The sequence below is a fragment of the Agelaius tricolor genome, unplaced genomic scaffold (genome assembly GCF_023055355.1).
Source record: "Agelaius tricolor isolate 1412-34295 unplaced genomic scaffold, bAgeTri1.0.p SCAF_12, whole genome shotgun sequence".
Lineage (NCBI taxonomy): Eukaryota > Metazoa > Chordata > Aves > Passeriformes > Icteridae > Agelaius > Agelaius tricolor.
The window spans coordinates 8,990,468-9,014,051 of NW_027269272.1; positions in this window are offsets into that span (position 1 = coordinate 8,990,468).

The following is a 23,584-nucleotide window of genomic DNA, read 5'->3' on the forward strand; positions in this document are numbered from 1 at the left end:
GTTAGAAAACAGTGTAGCACAGTCAATACAACTGTTAAAACTTGTACTTCCTGACTTTAATTATCTACAAGAATTCTTGGCCTAATGAGAAGGAAGAAAAGGTTTAGTGCCTTTTTTATTATTTACAGAGAAATATAGGCAGTCCTCAATTAAAACTATCTGCATGTTCTTTTCACATCTTTGATGCCTCTGACAGATCTACTACTAGTCAGGATAAACTTTATGGGAATGGTGAAGCATCAAAACGTCTTCTTTTTTTAATTAAAGTTATTTTTGTGGCAATGCCAGAAGACTCAGTCGTCATTAAAAATATATAAAATGCTTTGAAACCTTAAAAATTTTTCTGTAATTTAATGCAACTTTAATTTGTTAAAAAAGTCACATAAAATAAACACAGACAATGTAAAAAAGGCCTGCAAATGTCATAAAATAAAATGTTTGCAATCCTACCAAAACTACTATATTTTGCCTCCAGTATGTGGGGCTTTTTTTAAGAAGTCTTGCCAAAATAATCGCAATTTCCTTACTTTGTGTCATTTCAACAAATCCTAAAAGCCCAGCTTGGTTTTAACAGATGTCATTGATACTTGGACTAAATCCTTTTCTCAACTTCAGCCAATAACTCCACCCTTCAACAAAGTATCTGACATCAAAATTTATTCCTTAAAATTTTGTTACAGCTGTTGGAGCTGTTACATTTGTCTTAAACGCCTATTACCTGAGCAGCCTGCTCTGCTGCCAACCTGACAACTTATGTTATTCTAACTCACTATCAGGAGTGATTTGGCTTTGATGGGAACTAATCATGTTTGCACCATCATCAAGTTTACACCATTTAACGGTCAATTTAATGCAGCTCAATAAAGCACAGCCAGCATCTCTGGTATTTGTCTCAGAGCTTGTATTTGTCTCAGTTCCTCGGTGAAATTGTATTCATTTGCAACAGACATTGTAATAATTATGACAGTGTGTTAAATGTTTGATCCTGCCTGCTTCAGAGAGCTCAAGCCCAGCCAAATTATTTAGAGATCAGGACTCGAGTGGTACAGACAAACAGGCACATGAACACACAAACACAGACCCTCTGAGAAACTGTAAATCATCTTGAAATGTAAGGACTGAAATATTGCTGCATTTCCTACTCACTCACAATTTGTTCCTCTCGTATTTTAAAGCACTGAGGGAATATATTAGTGTATAAATAATTGGGCACTGACACAAGGGTGTTGTCTTGGATGTATCACTGTAGTTAATATAATTTCTAGCAGAACACTGAATGGATATCAAATGTCTTAGACACATGTATGCTTATACATACAGAGTTGTTTTATGCTTTTTCCAATCACAAACACAACATTTGTAAGTTACATTAAGCCCCTGAAAGGGCAGTGATTTTGGATGAACGTTTGGTTCTATTTTTACTTTATCTTTTCATTCTCCATTTTTCTATGTCCACCTACTCATGCTCGTCCATCTCCCCAGAAGCTTTTTGCTGTCAGTCAAGTGACAACCTCAGTAGAAAGCTCTGTGTGTTCATGGGCCTCCTGAGGCCCAGCACTACATTTAGAAGGGGGAAAGAGAAAAAAAAAAAAAAAAAAGGAAAAATAAGAAAGCAGGGGGGGGAGGAAGCTCTTCCTTTAGTATGCAATTCCACAGCCTGCAGGAAAAATTCACCCGTCTCTCCTCTGAAAAGCCTTTTCCTACAAAAATTCAATCCTATTTACTCCACTCCCACACAACTTCCACACTACTTGGGTATTTGCAAAAGAGTGTAAAATAACCCAGGAAGTGTAAGACTTACACACAGAGTCTCATTGTCAAAGGAAATAATGCCCCAAAGGTGCACCTTTATCAGGCTTGGCACCAGCCAGTCACTGCCGCTCCTTCCCAGCACAAGTGCTCAGATGTGCCCAGCCTTTCCCTCCCTGGATTCACTGATTCTTTTGGATCTGTGAGTATTAAACATTTGCCAGTAGATTACTTGACAAAATTTATTGCTAGCTATTTCAGAATAACAGCTTTTTATTTGATATGTGTAAGATTTCATTCCTCAGGTCATGTTTGCTTTAGATGAAGTTGCAGGCTGTAATACAAAAAGCTGTAGCGGGAGAACATCTCCATGAAGGTAATATGCATTTCTATAAACATCAAGCTGGCAGAATGATTTTATTTCAGCTGGGATTAGCAGGAGTTTTGCTGCTGACCTCAATAAGAAAAGGATCAGGTTTATAGCTCACTTGCAAATCCACTCTGCAAAAAAAGTGAGCTTTAGGCACTGTAGATTATTTACATTTCCTTTTGTTAATTGTGATGATCATCACAAGATTTTCCTATTCATTACTGCCTTGATGCTGATTACAGGACCTGTGACAGTGTCTTTATTCAGAGTAGGCACACGGCGTGACTTGACAATATACAGACAGACAGATGCATAGATTTTTTGCCTTTTCTAAGCAGCAGTGCTAAGGGAAACTAGAGAACCATAAGTGAAATGTAACAGGATTTTAATGACAATTGAAGGAGTATCTTTTATTACACTGGTCCTGGCAACACAACTCAAATCTCATAGTTAGTCTAAAATTTATAATGTGCCATTACCAGGTCCGTGAAAAGAAATCCTATCAGCAAAGCTATTTACAAATCCAGGAGTGTTTACAATGCAGATTATGTTTCCTAAAATAAATAAACCTAAAAGGGCACTGGCAAAAGATAAAATCAGCATGGATGAAGCAGTGAAATAAATGCAGCAAAATGTCAGAACAGGTATTACTGCTTTTCACTGAATGAGCAGATCAAATGTAAGCGGTGCAAGCTCCCACTCTGCAGCAGAGGTGTCAGTTTGGCTCACCACAGCTCTCACCCTCAGCAAGGCCAGGGGCAAGCAGAGACCTGCAGGTTTTTCCTGTGAAAGTGTGACCAATAAACCAGAGCAAATAACTGTGTAAGGCTGTTTGCAGTGCACAGATGCTTGGCAACCTGGAGAGGAATGCGCCTGCCCACGTTTCACTGAAAGGTTATTTAAAGCTGTGGAGGTTAACAGACACCTTAATTATTACAAACTGCTCTGGAATATCTCCCTTTTTGTACTGCCTGTCCTCAGCAGCTGCGCTCCTTACTCAGGAGCATCTGGGAGTGGCTCAGCTTCCAGAAATGAAAAATTGGCGGGATGGTGATGTCAGCCTGGCACAGGAGCAGTGCCAGTGGCAGGAGAGCTCTGGCAGGGCCAGGGCCACCAGCCAGAGGGGACATGCAGGGACAGCCTCCTCCCAAGGGCTCGGTGTGCCATTAATAAGGAAACAAACGTCAGCCCAAGAGCCTGTGCCAGAGCGCGCCGGGAATCGTCCGCAGCAGCTTCAGAGGAGCCTTGGCTGAATTGGAAAGGTAAAACTGAAACTGCAAACTGCATCCAGACTTCCTTAAAAGCACCCACACATTTTTCTGCACCGGGAGAAACAATCAGCCAGGCAGACTTGGGTTTTGTCTGTCAAGAATAGGGTCGCACTTTAAGATTCTGCACCAGCCTGTTCTAAAGTTGAGTTTTACCAGCAGCTTAGCTACTAAGCTTTAATATATAGGCAGAATTGGGCCCTTCATGTGAAAACAGAATAAATCTAAAATTAATATAAATTAAAACAAAGTGTTTCCCAGATTTTTTTTCATACTGGAATTTTAGGTTTCTTGCCATAATTTACTACAGGTATTATTAAAAAAAATAAAGCATTACTTTAATTGCACCAGTAAAAGTTCAGTATAAGCAAAGATAATTTTTGTGCAAAAATCTTTGAATTGTCTTTTTTGTAAAACTGTCAAAAGAATAGAGTGTCAGAGCACTAATTCATTTTTATTCTGTGTTCAGAGACAGCAATCTTTTCAGAGATTATTTATGCAATGATGGTACCAATCAAACTGCATCAGAGACAGGTTCCCTACAGAGCACTGAAGCTTTCTGGCACTTCTAATAGAGTGTAAATTCTAATTAACTCAGATTAAACCATCCTATCTGAGATGGTCCACCCATTATTATGAACAAAATATTGGCAACCATATAGGAGAAAACTCTGTAAAGTAAGAAAAAATATCAACTCCTCCTTCTTTTTTAATGTGTGCTGTTTTAAATAGGAGGGCAGACTCTTTGTCCTTCTTTACAATTAAATAAAAATCGTTGCTTTTTTTCCACAAGGTGGAAAGCTTTTCTATGCATGCAGGCATGACTGATACATCCACAGGACAGGAGAAAAATGAATTTTGTGAGTTTACCTCTGGGAGAAGCACTCTGCTCCAAGTTCTCCACAGATCTTCTGAAACAGCCACTAGCAAGCTGGATGTATGTGATTGCCCACATTAAAACTGTGATGCTAAATAAACAAAATCAGAAAGCTCTGTAGGAATCCAGTGCCTGTTGTGCCATCATTGCCAAGAATTTGGAGATGTGCAGTTCCTTGTGGTAACATCTGTAAGGAAGTGCGGAACTTGTGGTCTAGAGGTTGGCCGGCCTTTAAGTAATGGTGAACTTACTCAGAATCTGAAGCATTCCTGTGTTTCTCTGTCCTGATTTCAGATTATGTGTAGATACAAAAGAATGGTTGTTTATTAGCTAAGAAACTACTTGTCCTGTTTTAGGGAGCCACTAACTGGAAGAAGTGAGTATATGTATGTGTGTGTGCTCTAGTTCACTGTGTGCACTGATTTTGTAGCAGAATACTGCGAATTCTGGATTAATTTCATGTAAGCAAAATAGTAGGCACAGAGATGAAAAACTGCAAGGACAATGGGAAAAAAAATCCATCCCTTGCTTTTATATTAGAAAAGTGGCAGCCATTATTTTCCTCAGTGCTGCCACTGATATTGGAAGAGTTCAGAGAATAAGGCAGTTTGTTGTGCTGGGCACTGCTGCCAGAGTATTTCCTTGTTCTCTTTTTATTTATACCCATCTGCTGGGTCTTGTCCTGCACTGAGATATTCTTGTACAGCTTTTAGCACAACCAGACCTCAAATCTACTCTCAAGGAGCTGAACATCACTGCTGCATTAGAACAAAAGGTGTTCACAGGTCTTATACCTGCATTACACTTTGCACAGGTGTGAAACTCATTTCAAGAATTTTTAAATTTCTGACATGTAAATTAGTTCTTCCTATTTCCTACACCAAAGGCACCACAAATAATTTTTCTCCAGCTGCAAACACTCTTTGTGTGTCCCATTTCCCTCTGAGTTTTCCTGCAGCAATAACTATCTCATTTCCTTAATGAAAGTCAGACCCAAACCCTGAGCATATTTTCTTGTAAGCAGATCAGTAACAAAAATAAATAGAAGGGACACAGCTCCCTGAATTCTACCTTAAGGCCAGATTTCCATTAGAAAATACTCATTAGTGTTTTACTGAGACAGTCAATTGTAAGACTTTCCTGACACATATGCAGTTGATATTCCTGATGATATTTTTTTTCCCAATGAAGTCACCTTAAAGTATTCTGAGGTAAATAGTAAAAATATTAAGTTTGGAGAGAAATGTGCAACCACTACAGCTTTTACAGGCACAAAAATGCCACCCCTTCAGCTACCTCCCGTGCCCACTCACCATTACTAATCCTTATTCACACAACCACACTGGCCACAGTTTCCAATGCAGACCAAAATTAGTAGTGGAAAACTTGCTTGCCTTGCTTGAACAATGGATTCAGTTCTAAGAGAGAGTGTGACTGACTATTTGCCTTGACCCATTGTGATCCCTTGTCCCCCATTTCCAGGGCTTGCACAGGACCAGGAAAACAGCAAACAGTCATTTGCAGTGTGTTGAAAACAAAAGGAAAGGATTCTTGGTCATTTTTTGTCCTCTCCCTTCTGCACAAAAGGAACACCCATAGCAAAATTTATGGCTTTTCTTCCCTGGATTACTATTTGAAGCTTTAATCAAAATATATATTTGGGAGAAATCAAGTAAAAGAAAATATAGATTTGTTTGAGTTTCACACACATCCACACCCCATTCCAAAATATCAAAAAATGCCAGCAAGATACTCAAACAAAGAGCTGTAAAAGTAAAACAGATTCCCAGTGGTGACATCTGTTAGTATAAGGATTATTTAAACATCTCTAGAGTTTTTCAAAGAAATGCCAGGATGGCTTCCTACCAAAAGGCAACTCAGTCTAATATCCTCCTTAGCTAATCTACATACAAACCATGTCTCTATATTTGTTGGCACTAGAAAACTCACATGCTTGTCTTGACATGGAAATAAAAGCATTTCAAAGGGAATCTGAAAGTGTATATATAGGGGAATCAGCTTAAACTGACCTTGGGATTAGAGAATTATCTTTTTTGTGAAGCTGAGCACAATTGTCAATGCATGGTTTGGTAAGAAATGCATTTCTTCTGAAAGCAACTTTATCATCTAGTGCAAGACAGCTTCAATTTAAGGGTACAGTAGCATGATAAGGTGGTCTGTAAAGAAATATTTTCAGTCTATTTTTGATACATTTTTTTACCAATGAACACAAACAGGCATGCAAATGTGCAAAACCTGAATAAACATGCTGTCAAGCACATGGATGGAAAGAAAAAACAAAAGGACTCAGTAGAAACTGTGCTGTGAACAGAACCAGAGGGCCATAAAGCTACTCCAGAGCTGCCCCAGACATGGCATTCTCCATTCTCCTCAAACTTCTCAGGTGGCAAATGCAAACCTACATGTAGAGCCTCATGGAGAGAGCTCTGAGCAAGAAGGGGCACCATTCCCTCTGTGTCAGTGTCAGAAGTCCCAGGGCAGCGGAATTGCACCAGGAGTGACGCGAAGTGTGACGCCAGCACCTCCACACCCCACCTGCAAATACCTGATGGCTTCATCACACTGGGAAGCTCCTAGAGCTCATAAACTGATGAATAAAATTTACCTGAGGATTGCAACAATATTTACAGCATTGAGAATGAATACATTGGAACCTGAAGTTTCCAAAGCTTGGGCATAGAAACTTAATTTGGGAGACATTTACCAACGTACCAATGAAATCAAATATAAGTAGACAGCATTTAGCCTGATTCCAATGCATGGTGTTTGTAAGTGCTAATGAATTTTTTCTCCTTTAATTAAAATTCCCTTTAAAGTGTTCTCTAAATAAAACATTGCTTAAAATGCATCTGCTTCAGAGTCTATCACTCACACTAAGCTTTCAGAAAAAAGATTGTCGCAACTTAAAAGGCACTATAGGATATTTAGACTAGAGTTATCTCACAACATGTTCTCTGGCTGCTCTGTTATTTGAGCTCTAAATGTTAAACACGTGAAAGCAACATAAAAGGATCTTCCCTTTAAAGCACATTTTCCAAATTCTCTCTATCTGTTATTTAGAACCCCGTAAAGATCTGTGTGTGTCTACCCATCTGCAACCACATTTATTTTTGCATGTTTTTGAGTGCATATCTCTCAGTGTCATAAGGTCTTCATAAATAAATCAACCTACTTAGATCTGCATGCTTTGAATAACAAGTCAGCCACCAGCAGATGGATACATTTTTAATTAGGTAAGCAGTCAATGCCTGTTGGTTTGAAAACTCTCTTGTTTCTCTTAAAAAGACGGAAACCAACCAAATTAAATCCAAAACTGGAGTGGGACAGCAGAGTGGTTTTAATCTGCATGTAGCTGCAAATCGGCTTAGGTCCCAGCCTGTGAGACAGCTTGAACAAATGCAATATTTTATATCAAGCAAACCTCAAAGTGAAATATTTAAGGATCTTGCAAGAATACGTTGTAAACAGTATGTATTTTTCAATACCACATGTGGTTACTTATGCAATCTTCTCACTTGAGCAAGACTCTGATCTTAATTCATTTACTGTGTTGCCTTTGCAATCTCTCAAGCAAAATATTTTTAAGCAGCAACTTTTGATTTACATAATCAGACATACTTTCCCAAATAACATTGAAGAAACTCAGAATTAACATCTTGTACCGCTTAAATAATCCATGAAAAGAAACTTCATCAGTTCCAGTTAACTTCTTCCCACAAAAAAAAGTTTTCAGTTTTGGACTGGGAACAACATTTAGTATGACAGATACACATCTTACTCGTACCAAGCTTTCCACACTACTCTGAACTTCTCCAGCTCCTGAAAGTGCAGGTAAATGCTCCAGAGAGCACCAGGACAGGCTGAGGGCTGGCCCATGGCAGAGAGCTCTCCATGTACCAAGGGCTCCCAGGGCACCCTCCTGCCTGCAGGCAGTGGGTCTGCCCAGAGCCACCTCTCCCACTGTCCCCATGTCACCTATCTCTGATGTGCTCTCCCCATTGGCTCCCATTTTCCAAAACAAGGCCTTTTGTGTCCCTTCAGGTCTTTCTCCCACAGGAGTTTGGAAGTTTTCCTATAGTTTCCCAAGTGTCTTCTGTCACTCTTCTGAGCTAGTGAGATGAATTAAAGGAAACAATTCTGAGCCCAGGAAGGCAGCAGAGCTGGGAACAGGCTGTGGCTCCATGGGGTGTGAGGAGACAGCACGGCACCTCTGCCTGCCCAGACAGCACTGGCACTCCCACTTCTCTCCAGACAGAGCAATGGCCAGGAGACAACGTTATCCCACACAGAATTACTGTCTCAGTGTGACCAGGTAGTGCAGACAATTGTCCTTGGAACAAAAAAGCTGCTCTGGTGTGGTATTTTCTGGGTCTCCCATGGCAGGAAGGAAAGATGAATCTGACTCCATGTTCTTAGAAGGCTAATTTATTATTTTATGATACTATATTATATTAAAGAATACTATACTAAACTATACTAAAGAATAGAGAAAGGATACAGACAGAAGGCTAAAAGATAATAGTCAAAAAACTTGTGACTCTCTCTTCAGAGTCCAACAGAGCTTGGCCATAATTGGCCAATAAGTAAAAACAATTCACACATTGGATAAACAATCTCCAACCATATTCCAAAGCAGCAAAACCCAGGAGAAGCAAATGAGATAATATTGTTTTCCTTTTTCTCTGAGGCTTCGCAGCTTCCCAGGAGAGAAATCCTGGGCAAAGAGGATTTTTCAGAAAATGTGATGGTGACACGCTGGCAGTAGGAGAGCCAGGAGAGCTCTCCATGGACACACAACTGGCTAAACCCACCCTGCACCACAACTGCTGTGCACACTGACCCCAGTGAGCAGCTGCTCTGTACCCAACACCCAAAACTGTCTAAAGAATTTCAGGGGCCAACATGAGGGTCTGATGTTGGCATTGAGGCGACAAAATCAATTCTTTTTGATCCTCATTCAGTTTTATGCTTACAAAAAGGAATAAAATTCACAGAATAGAGAAAATCTCCAGACATAAAACTGATACTTAAACAAAAACAGATTAAAAGTAAATGGGCCAGGTTTAATCTTTGATGTCACTTCCTTGGATTTCATGATACAGCACCTGAGGTGAATTTTTTCCATTTTACTGCAGCACACTCTTTTTCCTGTGTAAGCTTATGGTAAAATAATAACCGAGTTTCCCATATGTTAAATAGTAAAATTTAGTTCTATCATTTCTTTCTATACCTTTACAGTTCTCTTCAGTTGACTAAATGGAAAATACTGTATCTCTGGAGCAGGCTGGAAAAGAAATAAAGGTCTGACTCTCATCCTAGTTTTATGGGGATTGTGCTGATGTAATTGTACTGATTTCTAGGAAATTGCTTCAGATTTGTGCCATTAGTTAGATCAGAATCTAGATGTCAGTGCACCCTGAAAATATCCAGCTCTGTGACAAGGTTCTGGATTACTCTGAGTTTTACATCCTGAAGTCTAATTGCACTGTGTAAAATAACATTTATTAAAGATCAGATATGAAAGGTAAAGATGGCAATTATTTGAAACTTTAGGATGTAATATTTGCCCAGTGAGCTACATAGGCCATTGTGCTAAAAAACTGCAGTAGTACAGGAAATAAAATTTCTCTTATATGTGGCATGATTTTATATTCTTAGTTGAAATGAAAATACTGCAAGATGGAGAATATTACTAGGGCACACTGAGGCCAACTTGTATTGTTTAGAAAATCTTTTTAGCTGATAGTTCCTGTCCTGTGCTACAGTTTTCCTTGTGCCTAGTCTGAGACATGTGTTGTAGCTCACAATTGAGAGGAAGGAAAATGCTTTAATTTAAGAGTTGCTGCTGATGAGAACTCACTACTTTTATTTGAAAAAGCAGAAGATTACAATGGGCTGTGCAGAGCCCTACTGCCCCCATGTACAGCAGCAGTGCTGAACGACTCAAGCACAGGTCTTGGAGCTCTGTAGGCTGGAAAGCAGGGGAAGGAAAGGGGCAATTGGTGAGCTGGGGGGCTGAGGGCTGACAAAAATGGGATGAAAACACCCTTGCTGTATTTCAGCTCTGCATTAGCAAATTAAAGATCAATATGACAAAGGGAAGGATAATTTGAGTTCTATGCATTCAAGTATTTTTGTACTGGGACCTGGAGCCTTGTGCTCAGACTGCCCTGTAGACCATCCAAATAGCATCACCCTGACTCAGAGGAATAGACCTCATCATACAACTACCACAGTCTTTGTTTTACCACTTTGGACAGTTTCTTGGAAGGAGCTAGGCAGCCAAAAATTCATGGTTTTTTTTATGGGCAACAGTAGAAAGATGGAGCCTTTCTATTGAAATAAAGGGATTTATGATTTACATTGATCTGATGATCAATATCAGAATAAGTTAAAGAAGGATTATGCTTGTCCCATTTAACAGGACTTCCAGACCAGTGTTTTAAACAATAAGAGTTGGTGTAAATTTCAAAACAATATTTTTTGTGCTCATCCTTCAATCCTGTCCTGACCTCCTCCCCCAGTCTCTTAAGTGTATAAAAGCCTAAAGAACACAATACTATTGCTCAATTTTGTCTGCCTTTCATTAACATTTATATGAGTTTATGCTTTGCCTTTTGCTGTTTTCCAGCTGATAAATGTTTTTTTAATATATGCACGCAGATCATTTTGCTTATAATCAAGGAAGAGAAATTAAGTTTAACATCTGAGAGCTTTAGGCAAAAAATGTCAAGCTTGGCCCAGATGACCACATGAGAGCTGCAGCCTCTCTTTGTGCCCCAGATTGGCTGGTATTGTTTTGATGCTGCTGCACTGGAGCGACAGAACTAACGTAATTATGAGATCAAGCCACATCTGGCGGCTTTGGCACCCGGCTCACAATCGATTGCTGGCTCGGGTCAGGGCGTGAGCGCGCCCCAAGTGCACGTTAGGGTGCGCAAGCATAAAGCTGCATTAGCCAGCCAGGGGCAGCCCAGCATTCCTGGGTGTCATCGCCCCACAAAATGGATGGGCCACAAAAGAGCAGTGGCACAACACACAAAAGTGATGATGCCAGAGAGACTGATGCGCTGCGGGCGGTGTTTGACATCCCCTGGCTCTGGGCTCTTGTGTGTTGTGATTTATGTCACCCTAATGATTGATTACTTTCAGATCAGTCCCATTCTACCATATCTCTGAGAATTTCCCTCTTCTTCAAACATCTTTTTGTTCCACCAGCCCTAGGCTGCAGATGGCATCAACCCACGCATCTCCATTGTTTGAAGCCTGCAAGAACTCCGCCATTCTTTGGGGGAATGCTCATAGCCCAGTAGCTAGTGTCCAATTAAGTCCTGAAACTGTGACTGGGGGCACTTTAACCTTTTTATTTCCTTGCTCTCTTAGGAATTTCATTTCCCATGACAGCTGCAACTCAACAATACCTAAAAAAAGTCATCAAGAACGAAAATCAGAAGGAGACGCATTTTTAAGGTTATGGAAAAGAGCTTCAAGTGATGGCTACAGCTGCATCTGTCACACCTCCATAAAGGTTCTTCTGATCATGTTTCACAAAGTGAATTATCATCTCTGGCATGCAGCATTACAGCAGACTCTGTGTAAAGACAACAGGCTAAAGCTTCTGCATGCCGGGAAGCCAAAAATGCCTCTGGGATGCTTATGCAAATCATTAGTTTTCTCTGATATCTCAACCATTCTGTGTGACACACAAAATATCAATGACTCAATATTCACATGACAGAAAAACACAAGAATCCAGTGTATCACGAAAACATTGAATTTTAAAAAATCTTTTTGATTTGGCAAATTTAATAGGGCACAGTGTCAGGGGAATTAGTATAGTGGATGATAAATATCTCAATTTCTTCAAATCACAGCAAGCAATTACAACAGACTTCTTTAGTTTGTATTTTCTCCTTCATTAGAAAGCAACACCACCAAAAAGAAAATATTTGCAACTACTTCAGTCACTGACAAGAAGGTAGCCAAAAGAACTCCAAGTCCACAGTGCTCTCTGGAGCTCTGTGTACTCTCTTTCACTTCTGGAAGCCCTTGCACATAGAAAGGGATATACCACAACTCCCAAAAAATCCTTCCAGCTTAAAGTTCCTCAAATAGCAGCAAACACCATTAGTCAGATGCAATACCAAGAAGTAGCAGAAAGAGCTTTGCTTTTTGTCCCTCAAAGCACAGGCTAATTTGGAGTTTGGGTAGGATGTAACACAGCCTATAACACACTTCATTTATCAACAATATCTGTAGAGGGATCAGTTCCTGCATACACCTGGTCAGGATTCAAGCCACAAGGTACACTGAAGCCCATCAATTTCAGAAGGAATTGGGCTCCTGTCTGACTGTCACTGTATGTACAATGCAGAATTTCCTGCCTTCTGTCAAAAGCCAGTGAAAACTTTCTGCTGGACTGGGGAGCTCTGGTCATACCAGACAAAATACTCAAAGGATTCACATTGTGCCAAAAGTGGGGGGGAAATACCAGAGAAATAGGGTAAGAGCAATAGATCATCTTGTTCTGGCCAAAGTCATGACTGATTGCACTTTTTCTTAAAAACAAAATTATCTTAAACTATGGCATTTAATAGTTCCATGGACACAGTTAATTTCTCATCCAGTGTTGCTCATCTCTTGCTATGTTTAATTTTTGCACAGGTAACAAGGGATGCAAGATAGCTGTCAATGGCTCCAAGCCTGGATGTGTCCTCAGAGTGAAGATCAGAAGCACTGATCTGTGTTTTCCTTTCTTATTTCTTTTTTTTTTTTTTATAAGTATCTGAGGAGTTCCTGTGAAAGCATTTAATGTAACTGGGTCACAAAGAATGAAAGCTGTCCTTGGGCAGCCTTTGAACAGGCACAAATATGTTTTCCTCTTCATTTTTTTCAGCACAGTAGAAAACATAAGCCCCTTTCCATAAGCTTCATTTCATTTCTAACAGGCTCTGCAACTCCTGAGAACCCATGAACAGTGCTGAATGTAATTCAAATAGTCTTCAATACACTCACTCCAGGTCTGAGTCCCATTTAAACTAAGGCTTGCATTATCTTAACACCCACTGTAAAACTGTTTTTAGTGCTGGAGCTGCGAGGAAAGGTTTGATTTTCGGGAGAGGGCAGATCAGAATATTTTGGCACTGCCAGTTCAGACAGGAGGTCCTGTGCAGCAGAGACAGCCCTGCCACCCACAGGGGCCTGACCTGTATTGATCCTGTACTGGAACCCAGCCCTCATTGGTTTCATTTATCTAAATGCTGTGGATGTGTAGAACTTTTTAAATGTAAGAAAAGACAGTGACTATGTTTTTGAAAGAGGGCAGATGAGCCCATGTGCCCTGACAATGTGAGTGATCCCTGCCTTGGTTCCCTTTGTAAGGGTGGGACAAGCTCACACTGTCCCATAACTTTTACCTTTTACTGCTTTGGGGAACAGTAATCTTAATCTTACAATTTAAATATGTTCAATACAACCTGGGTGTAATGAGTTAAAAAAAATAAAAAGGGATATATTTGGAGAGTTGAGAGCCTATCTATGGCTTTCTTTTGCCATACTGCTTTAAGCTGCCTTGTGATGGCTGCCCACAGCTGCCATCAGCTACAGCAGCTCTCAGGTAAGAATAACTTATTTGAACTGACTGAATACTTGCATAGCAGGGTGAGGTGATGGGGAGGAGAGCTTCTCTTCTGTCTATATTGGCTCAGAAAATAGGTTAGACAACTCAGTCAAAAAAAATTAATAAATAAAAGAAAACTGAAATAACTATTTGGTCATTGGGCAAGATGGTGTTTGTCCAAAATCCAGTTTACTTCATTGCTAAGCAGTGAATTGTGTTTTGAGAGATGACTGTGCATCCATCAGTTGAGCATCAGGCTTTCAAAGGCTGTGTAAAAGGTACAGACTGACATGCACCCATCTCTCTGCTCACAAACTATGTGCTTTTCTCAGTACTGTTTCAGTAAAAATCAGGATGGCTTTAATGCAGCCAAGCACTTAAGCTTAAGTATTGAGCATAAAAGCACCTCTCTCTTGACTTCCTCAAGATTATTTGTGTGCCTGCCTTTGGCATTTAAGCACTAAGTTGAGCCAAAACCATAGTATTATCTAAAGAAAAAACTAGATATACTGGACTAAAACACTTACAAATTTTGTGAGCACCATTGCTGTGGGAAGTCCATTTTGTAGAATGGATAACATTTATAGAATAAAACAGGACAGAGGTTTCTATTGCTCTATCACCTGAATCCCAATGAAGAGACTGAGGAGTTACAAATAGAGAGCCACAGCCTGAGACTGGCAGGGAAATGTGGAGGCAATTTTATCCAAACCCCTTTCTCAAGGAGGGTTACCTACCACAGGCTTCCCACAACCATGGGCATTCTTGTTATTTTGAAAACATGTGAATTCTAGAAACACTTCCAAGCAAAAAGAAAAAATAGATTTCATATTATCAGTAAGTTTACAGGTTCCTGAGAGAACTGAAGTCAAAGCAAAGACTTGCAGGAGAACAGAAACAGTCATGAACATCACAAAATAAACTCTCCTCAGTCTCCAGATCATCTGACAGTAACTGATGATCTTAAGATAATACATCATACATCATTTTGGCCTAAAGACAGAAAGAGCTCTTTTTGTGAAGTAACATCCCCTGCAAAAGGACACAACATTGTCTCAATTCAATCTCTACACCTCTGTTTCGTAAAGAAATTGGGGATACAACTGGAGGCAGAATTTAGTCTATTCTTCCAAAGAAAATAGGAGAAGCTGTACATTTTTTGCTAAGAAAACTAAATTTTTGCCTGATGAACATGATACAGTTTTACATTTATTGTTTTTGTCATGGGAGGAGATGTGCCTTGTGCAGGAAAGACCCTTTGAAGGCATCAGCTGGCACAGCACCACACCATGATGCTGATGGGGATTTTGCAATGGAGACAGGGATTCCATTGCCATGGAAAAGCAGGATTCCATCCCAGGCTGTGCAGCTCACAGATCCATGTGAGATCTGACACAGAAAATGGTTCTACTTCCACTGTTTGACTCAAAGTCACAGCCAGCAGAAACTATGGACAGCAGTGGGCTCTTCCCAAAACCAAAGCAGTCAGAAATGCTCATTTCTAGAGGCTGCACACGCTTTCCAGGTTCCCTCCAGGAGGTATTTCTGTGCAAAGATGGACTAGGCTACTGCTGAAATCAGCTACATGCTAAACACTGTTCTAATAAAGTTTCTGTGAAAATAAGCTTTGACAGTGGGCTCAGCATACAGGATTTCCTTTTTGACCTCTCTCCCCAGTGAAAATAAGCCTGATATGTAGACCTGTGTCTGAATTTCTGTTTCATGTCTATTGAGAGAGAGGTAAAAATTAAACCAAACCAAAATTCACTCCTAAAACTTTCTGAGTTTTCATGCTCTCATCAGGTTTGAGATATTCATGGCAAAGGCACATCTTATCTGGAAATACAGAATGGACTGATCAGTGTCCAGATCTATAGTATCAGAAAAAGAAAGGTTTATTTTTCTTTTCTATTTTTAGTGGCATTTATTTAAAAATCAAACAATGTTCTTGTATCTATGAGCAGCATATAGCTCATAAAGAAGAATCAGCAGTTTGCAATTTTAGCTCAGTCACTGTAACTTTCCTTACTTTCCTTCTAGACTTCTCTTATTTATTTATTGCATTTCTAAGGATTTTCTGTTAGGGCCTGTGGACATGTGTACATAACAGCCATAAAAATCAAAAATACAATCACAATCCCTGACCAAACAGGGTTAGTGAAAAGAAATGATTTATGCTCTGCACAATTCCTCTATGTGTTAAGCTTAACTGAAGCAATTGTTTTTCTTCCAACTGCACTCATAACACAATCATTACATTTGCCCTTGAAAATGTCTGCCCAAGAACAACACACCTCCCAGGGTTAAAGAGCTGGGGTTTGGGGTTTTTTTTTTGCCCCAGATCAGAATCTTTTAGCATAAAAGGTTCAGAGATTTCTTTTGAGTTACTTCGATGGCTGCAGCCCTGCACAGGGTCAGGCAGCAATAAGCAACCCTGCTGTAATGGTGGGTTTCTGCTATTCCCCCTCCAGTGCAGAATAAATGTCCTTTTGTCACTCTGTGGAGCACTCAATTTCCCACAGAATGGTTTATTTCTGCAGAATTCTCCAGGCACAAACCATTCTGTTCTGGTGAGCTCTGCACGTCTTATTCATGGTAATTACGTTCACATCTTTGATCTCAGATGAGATCTCTTGTGCATATTTTGTTCTATTTATGTCTTTGATCTTGTTACTTGTTTTTCCCCCTTTTTTCCAGTTGCCTGTCTTTCCATTTGAAAGATATTCTTCCTACATCACTTTAAAGACAAAAGGTGAAGCAGTGCTGTATGTATCCTAAGTAACCTTGCAGAATATACAGGAGCACTGAGCAATGTTGTGAGCAGTATCACATCAGGGTTTTGCTTCCCGGTTTAAATGAGCAGTATCACATCATGCTGCTGACACCAAGAGTGTATCTAGGCAGCTGAAAACAAGATGTGGTACAGAGAAAAGTATATTAAAAAAAAAGAAAAGCTAGTTATTGTGATGACCACAGTGACAGCAGATTACCCTGGCAGAGAAGAGCCACACGGGAGTCACGAGTGTGCAGGACCAAACCTGCTCTCCATGGCAACAGGCAGGTGACAGGGGACAGGCTGGCAGGGGACAGGCTGGCAGGAGCCCCAGGAGGAGCAGGGACACGCTGTCCCACAGCCCCACTGCCCTGGCCAGGCTCTGCAGCTGCGGTGCCCCAAAGTACCTCTGCAGCAGGCCTGCCTCACAACAGGCATTTACAAATAAATCAAAGGAAGCAATAAATAGTTTTGTATCTTTTCAGGTGCTTGTACTGTTAATACTAAAATAGTGAAAGCAAGGCTGTCCTGCTAGCATCCTGCACAGTGGTGGCTCTGGTGCTGAGCAAGGAGCTCCTCAGGGGGCACACAAGCTTGTGACAGCTCTAGCACTTAAAGTCAGCACAATCTGGACTTAAGGTTCAGAGTAAAAATGCAATACTCTTTCACTAAGGCTGGTTCTTCACTAGTTATCAAAGCAGAACAGAGTAACATTTCCCGGGCTCTGAATTACCATAGTAAGATACCTGAATTTACTGCAGCATTTCATGGGGATTAAGCTGAAAGAGTAGCTGAATCTCCAATTATGAAAGAAAACTCATGGATAGTTCAGAGCTACTTAAAACAACTGTCACAACCCCCAAATTCAGCCCAAACTTACAACCAACTCTTTGCTGTGAAACAGTTGCATTTATCATTCCCCTCCACTGTGCTGGCTTGGCTGGAATAGCAGAGACCTGACAGCAGATCCATGTTGTGACACAGGCATGGAAGAATCCTCTGCTCCCCTCCTTTATCTCCTCACAGACAACATTTCATACCAGTAATAAATACAAAGCCATCACAGAAGGCTGCTAGGCTGGTTAAGGGTGAATGACAGCTTCTATCTGAGAATTTATATAGATTAATCAACACTTTCATGCTAGAATCTCTCAAGATATGGGAAGCGTGTAGATTAGGGGCAGAAGGCTTCATTGGGCAAGTTGTTTCTAAATGCTTCTGCTTATCTGTCAGATCTCAGTGGAATTCTCAAGCAGCCAGTATGATCCTCCTATGTTGTAGCACTGCAGTAAATCCCTGTTTTCCTTCCTATGAAACACATGGAAGCTGTGCTAAAGCTCCCATGTTATGGTAACATAGAGGTACCAGTGCCAGAGTCACTGCCTGCAATGTGTGTGGAACTAATTTCTCTGAGATCTCAATTACCTCTCCACTCATCCTGTTGTGAAAGTGGAGCTGTTATCTCAGCAGGGAATATTAGTGTCACATTGCTTACTTTGCACAGGTTCCTCTCCACATGACTAATCCTTCACCCATGGATATAAAGGTGCAGGGATTGGTTGCTAAAAGCTGTGTGAAAATAGCAGACAGAAGCTACAACTCCCAGGTCATCCCAAATCCAATGGATTAGGTGTCACAGAAAGTATGAGCAAAATATGTTCTTCAGTTTTTAAAACTATGTATAAACATTAATTAAACAATTAAGACAGTGAATAATCTTTTCATTAGGATAGAGCTAAAAGGACACAATATTATTAGGATATTACTATTTTGAGAAAAAGACAGAACCTTCAAATTATTTAGTTTCTATTTGCCTTAATTCCAACAAGACAGAGCAAGTGTTGCTTTGGAATCTCCTCAGGAGCTATGCTCATATTTTCTCCTGCCTTCCAAAAACATAGCAGAAATCTCACTTCCTTATTGTGGAATAATAAAGCTTCCCCAAGCTACTCTCATTCTAAAGCAGAACCAGTAAATACTCTGCAACCAAAACCTCTCTGCTGGCAGGATCCCTCCCCCTGCAATTGAAATGCCTTCTCAACCTGAGCCACAAATTGTGCAGCAATTATGGCACTTGTCTTTGATGATGTGCAGACATCCCAGCCTTGTGCAACCCAACACAACACTCCATGGGAAAGTCCTTTCTGGGTAAATTTAAGGTAAATTGAATGAAACCTTCATGTGTGTAATCCCATTTTAAAAATAATTCTATGGCATGGGAGCCTGGAAATCCCCATTTGAGCTGAAATTAAAAAGCAAACAGAACCAAGTCATTTTAAATCCTCCCATATGTGTTCTTCCATGATCCCAGTAATATGGGTTACTACTGCATTTCAGAAACTTTCCTTTTCTCATCCATTGCTCGGCCAGACTGGTTCCCTAAACCCAAACACCTTGTGCCATTTTAATCACTGAATTGTTAAAAATAAATTGTGTGTCCAGCTGTGGGGGGCAGCACCCACTGCAGCCGTGCCTGGGCATTGCCACTGGAATTCCCAGCACGGGGACAGGGGATGGGGGTGGCTTGGCAGGGGACAGGGATTGGAGTGTGGCAGCAGAGATAAGTGTGGCCAGCAGCATGGAAAACTGCCAGGAAGCCTCTTGACTTCATAGCATTTCTGCTGTCTGGGGAAATTGCATAAAGCACATTTTAATTTTAATTTTTATTGTTACTTTTTTTTGATATGTGAAGAACAATGCACTATTCCAGTTGAAAGTATTTTAATTTTAACCATTTTCTGCCTGTGTTCAAGGAATATATAAACAATCTTACATTGAAATATATATTCCTGTTTAATATAGATGAAGCAATATTTTATATTCATATATATATTCTATATTTGCCTATAAAACAAAAGCTAAGACACAGCCAGAAATACCAATGTTTCAACATATTTTCAAACTTTTGCCACAATAGACTATTACCAAGAAACTGAACTCTCATTCAGATGGGAGTTAAAATTCAAGTTGAGAAGATATATATTTTTTCCTTCCCAGGAAGAACTGTGGTCATTTTAGATAAGACCTAAAGGTTCAGTCCTCCCAACACCAAATTTTGTGATTTTTTTTTTGTTCCCCTCTTTTGCAGAGATATTCAGTCAAAACATTTTGGCTGCAAGGAAAGGGGTTAACAACTGTTAATACCTTTCAACTGCAAAGATTTCCATCATGATCATTTCTTGACTATGTGAATTTCATGTCTTAGAAAAGTATCTTAATTTCACATTGAATACAATGGTTCAGCACTATAATTACAACCCCCCCCCTTTTTTCCTTCTCTTATGGAAATAAAATTCATAATTCTTCCTGTCATTTTTACGTATTATACTCATGTCAGCAGGAGTTTTAAAGTTTCTTTTTTTAAGGTAGTTACTGGTGGTATAATAAAAGAGAGAAAATTAATTTCCTGCAGTTTGAATCAAAGTGCCCCAGTGTCTCAAGATGCGATGTTATAGTAAAACTGTAAAGTTAATGGAATATTAAAATCTGTCAGTTGAGCTTCACAGGGAAAAATAGTTCATCATCCAAAGATAGAGAGTGTGACAGTAAAAGGGGCTATGTATTTAACCAATTAACTGCTCAAAATTAAAATGAGAGAGGACCTGTCCTTTCTGTTTACAGAAACAAGAGCTGTATTGCAACAATTAAAAGCCCCTTTTCATTTTCAGGTAAATAATAATTATCCATTCTTTTTAAACATCATATGACAATAACAGTGCTCCAAACACAAACAGTTTTTCCGTGCCTTTGCTGGAGTGATTAAAATGTTGAAGGCATCCCAGCAAGTCCCTGAGCTCCTTGACAGCTGTCATTGCTATTGAACACAGCTATAACAGCCAGAGAGAGCTTTATTGGTAAACTGCTCTGCTTTGCCACAAAGGCAATCTCCCAGGCATCTGCTGCCATATTTCAGAGCTTTTTTCCTTCCCTCTCAGGCGGAGCTGGTGACTCGGTGCCATGTGCAATCTCTCCCTCTTTATCCGTACCATTTGGTGAGGCTTGTGCCACCAGAGCTCAGGAGGTTTTGTTTCCAGGAAAATGAGCAAGGAAAATACATTTTTGCTGAGTATAATGGGCTCTTTCTGGGCTAGTCATGTGCAACAATGGAGCCGAGGGCTTTTCAATAGGGAGTGGTGTGACTTCAGTGTTTAAATATAAATGCACAGAGTTTTTATGAGAAGTGCTGCTGTACCCTTCCAATTTACATCTCTTTTTTATGGTAGGCAGAAGAGAAAGCTTCACCACAATGAGCTGCAGGCTCAATAAAGGCAGGTCAGGCAGCCCCACGTCTGGCTGAGCACCGTGCACAGCCCCAGCCCAGCACTGCCAGAGCCCCCTGCCCAAGGCAGCCCCTCTTCCCTGGCTCCCCGAGCTATCCTGCCCCTCTCATGCCTGCACCCCAAAGCTTCCATCCCCACAACACCCTCAGGCAGTGGAGAGCACATTTGCTCTATTTTCTCTGTGTTACAGAAGCAAACCGAGGCACAGTGAAATCAGGTTACCTGCTCGAGGTCCCCTGTGACAGGGCTGGAGCTGAACCTCAGCTTCCCAAACCCCTTCTTTAACTGGGGGCTGTTCCTGGCCTCTCTGCTGGCCCTTCCCAGTGTGTCACCTGCACCCTGGGCACACCAAACATCACAAGTCCTCCAGGGGTAGGTAAAGGTGTCCTCCACCCTGTCCCCAGCTCAGCCACGCTCTGCAGATCCCACATCCCCCAGGTCCCCCAGCAGCACATCCCAGTGTGCAGCAGCACCTCCCTAGGCTCTTCCAGCACCTAGGCCAGTCACATTTGGCACCTCTTCCTCCCTCCCTTCCCCAGCCCTCTCCATTTGGATAGCCATGATGCTGCAGGAAGGGACCTGCAAGGTGGCCTCAGGTGGCAGGAAAGGCACAGCATCCCAGGGAGCAGAGGGAGGGAGGCTGGGACAAGAGCTGGGATTAAGGTGCACAGAATATTTCAGCCAGGAAAGAAGTGATACAGCCAAGAGGTGTCAAAAACTTTTGGATATTTGTGGTGTGTGCTCCTGGAATGATAACCAGATTGGTAGGGTACAGGTTTCATCTGCTGACTGCTTAAATACTTTTTGGCTTCCCCCCTTAGTGGAAAATGGGAAATCAGGACAGAATACTATCAATCACAAAGACAAGGACTACTGCAATATCTAAAATATGTATATATATCTCTGGGTGCTGAAAGCAGTTAAAATCAACCTGTATTTATATAGTTCCAATAACCCAAAAAGAAACCTTAAGAACAGCATGATTCAAACAGACATAAAAGGAATTTTTTCTCTCAGTTCAGATTTTGCAATTCTTCAAATTAAGGCAGTAAACAATTCTCTCTTATGAAGGAATCCCTGCCTGAACAACATTTTTAAATTAGAGAATTATGACATCTTTCCTATGTTCTGCACCTTTAAATCTGTCAGACTACTACTATCCATTTTAGACTATTGTGTTCATTCATGTGTGCAGACACATACATTTTGTCATGGAGACTGCAGGATATTCTTTTCTGTTTGGTGTTTTTAAAAATAAAAATTATTCAGACTGCAATGATCTATTTACTGTTCATTGAAATATATAAAGCTTTATCTAGCACTGAAATGCATTTGTGATTAAGGTGCAGTGTGAGAGCTGCTCAGCAGCACAATGGAACACCAGAACTAGAGCTGGTTAGAAAATAGGTTTGATGTGCTCCAAAACACCAAGATTTCTTCTTCTTTGTTGTTGCTGTTTGAGTCAGGGCAAAAAGCTGTATTTCTAAATGTTTTCACTTGATCTAGGTTTACAGGAAGGAAATTATTATTTGTTTGATATATGAATTCTCTTCGCTTTTGTGTAAAACTCATTTTAAACAAAAAGCATTTTACAGCTATATATTTGCACTTCAGAAATGACAAAACCTGGTTCTCACCAAGTTCCTGCTCCCCTTTGCTTTGTCCAGTCCCCATTTTGTGAAGAAGGGCCATTTTGTCAAAGTACTGTTTTCTTCATAGGATCTGGTTTTTTCAAAAGAGAGAAAAAAAGATCAGATTGAGGTAAACAGAAGAATCTCTGGGCAGTTAAAATTGCCAATCCATACAGTTAGAATGTGAGCACGGGGCCTTAGCATTCATTCTTCCCTAATTGCCAAGTGCAGCCAGTAACTTCTTACAACCTGCAAGAGCTATCTAAATGTTTTTAGGTGCTCCCAAGAGATCCCCTAACCCCTACTTTCAGATCTGTTCATTGCACCATTATGAAGCCTCATCTTAAATTTTAGACTATCTCAATATGCTCCAGGAAATTCAACACCGTCCCAAAGAACCAGCCCCGCAGAGGGTTAAAAAAAAAGTGAACAGAAGTACTGTTGCATTAAAATAAATGGCTAGCAAGTGGTCTAAATAAAGCATTGCTATCTGATGCCTGAAAACAGATTTGACTGAAAAGGTATGCTTTCAGACTAAGAAAGCAGAAAAAACTAATTAGACAAGAAGCAGCCGTGAACAAACATGTTAGCAGAATCAATAACTGGAACTGATCAGCTATTTCTTTAATTGTGCCAGCTGGGCTCTAGTGATGTGCTTAGAGGAGCATAATTACCCGTTTCAGTTGTACAGCAGAGTTCTTTTTCTTACCCTATCCTTTTATTCACCCTCCTTTCTTTCTTTTTTACGTTAGGAGCTGGTCATATGCCATTAGAGAAAGAAAAACAGGGTTGAGAAATTAGTGGAAAATGGGCCATCCTCATACATAAGAAAATATTATATGAATAATTAGAAGTAGCCCTAAACAGTTATACCAAATGTAACCTAATAAGAAAGTGAGTCATCAAGGAAACATAACTCATTTCTTAATGTGAAAGGACATTGTGTGTGCTGTGTGCAAAGCAGTGCTGCAAAATAAAATAAAATGAAATAGGGAC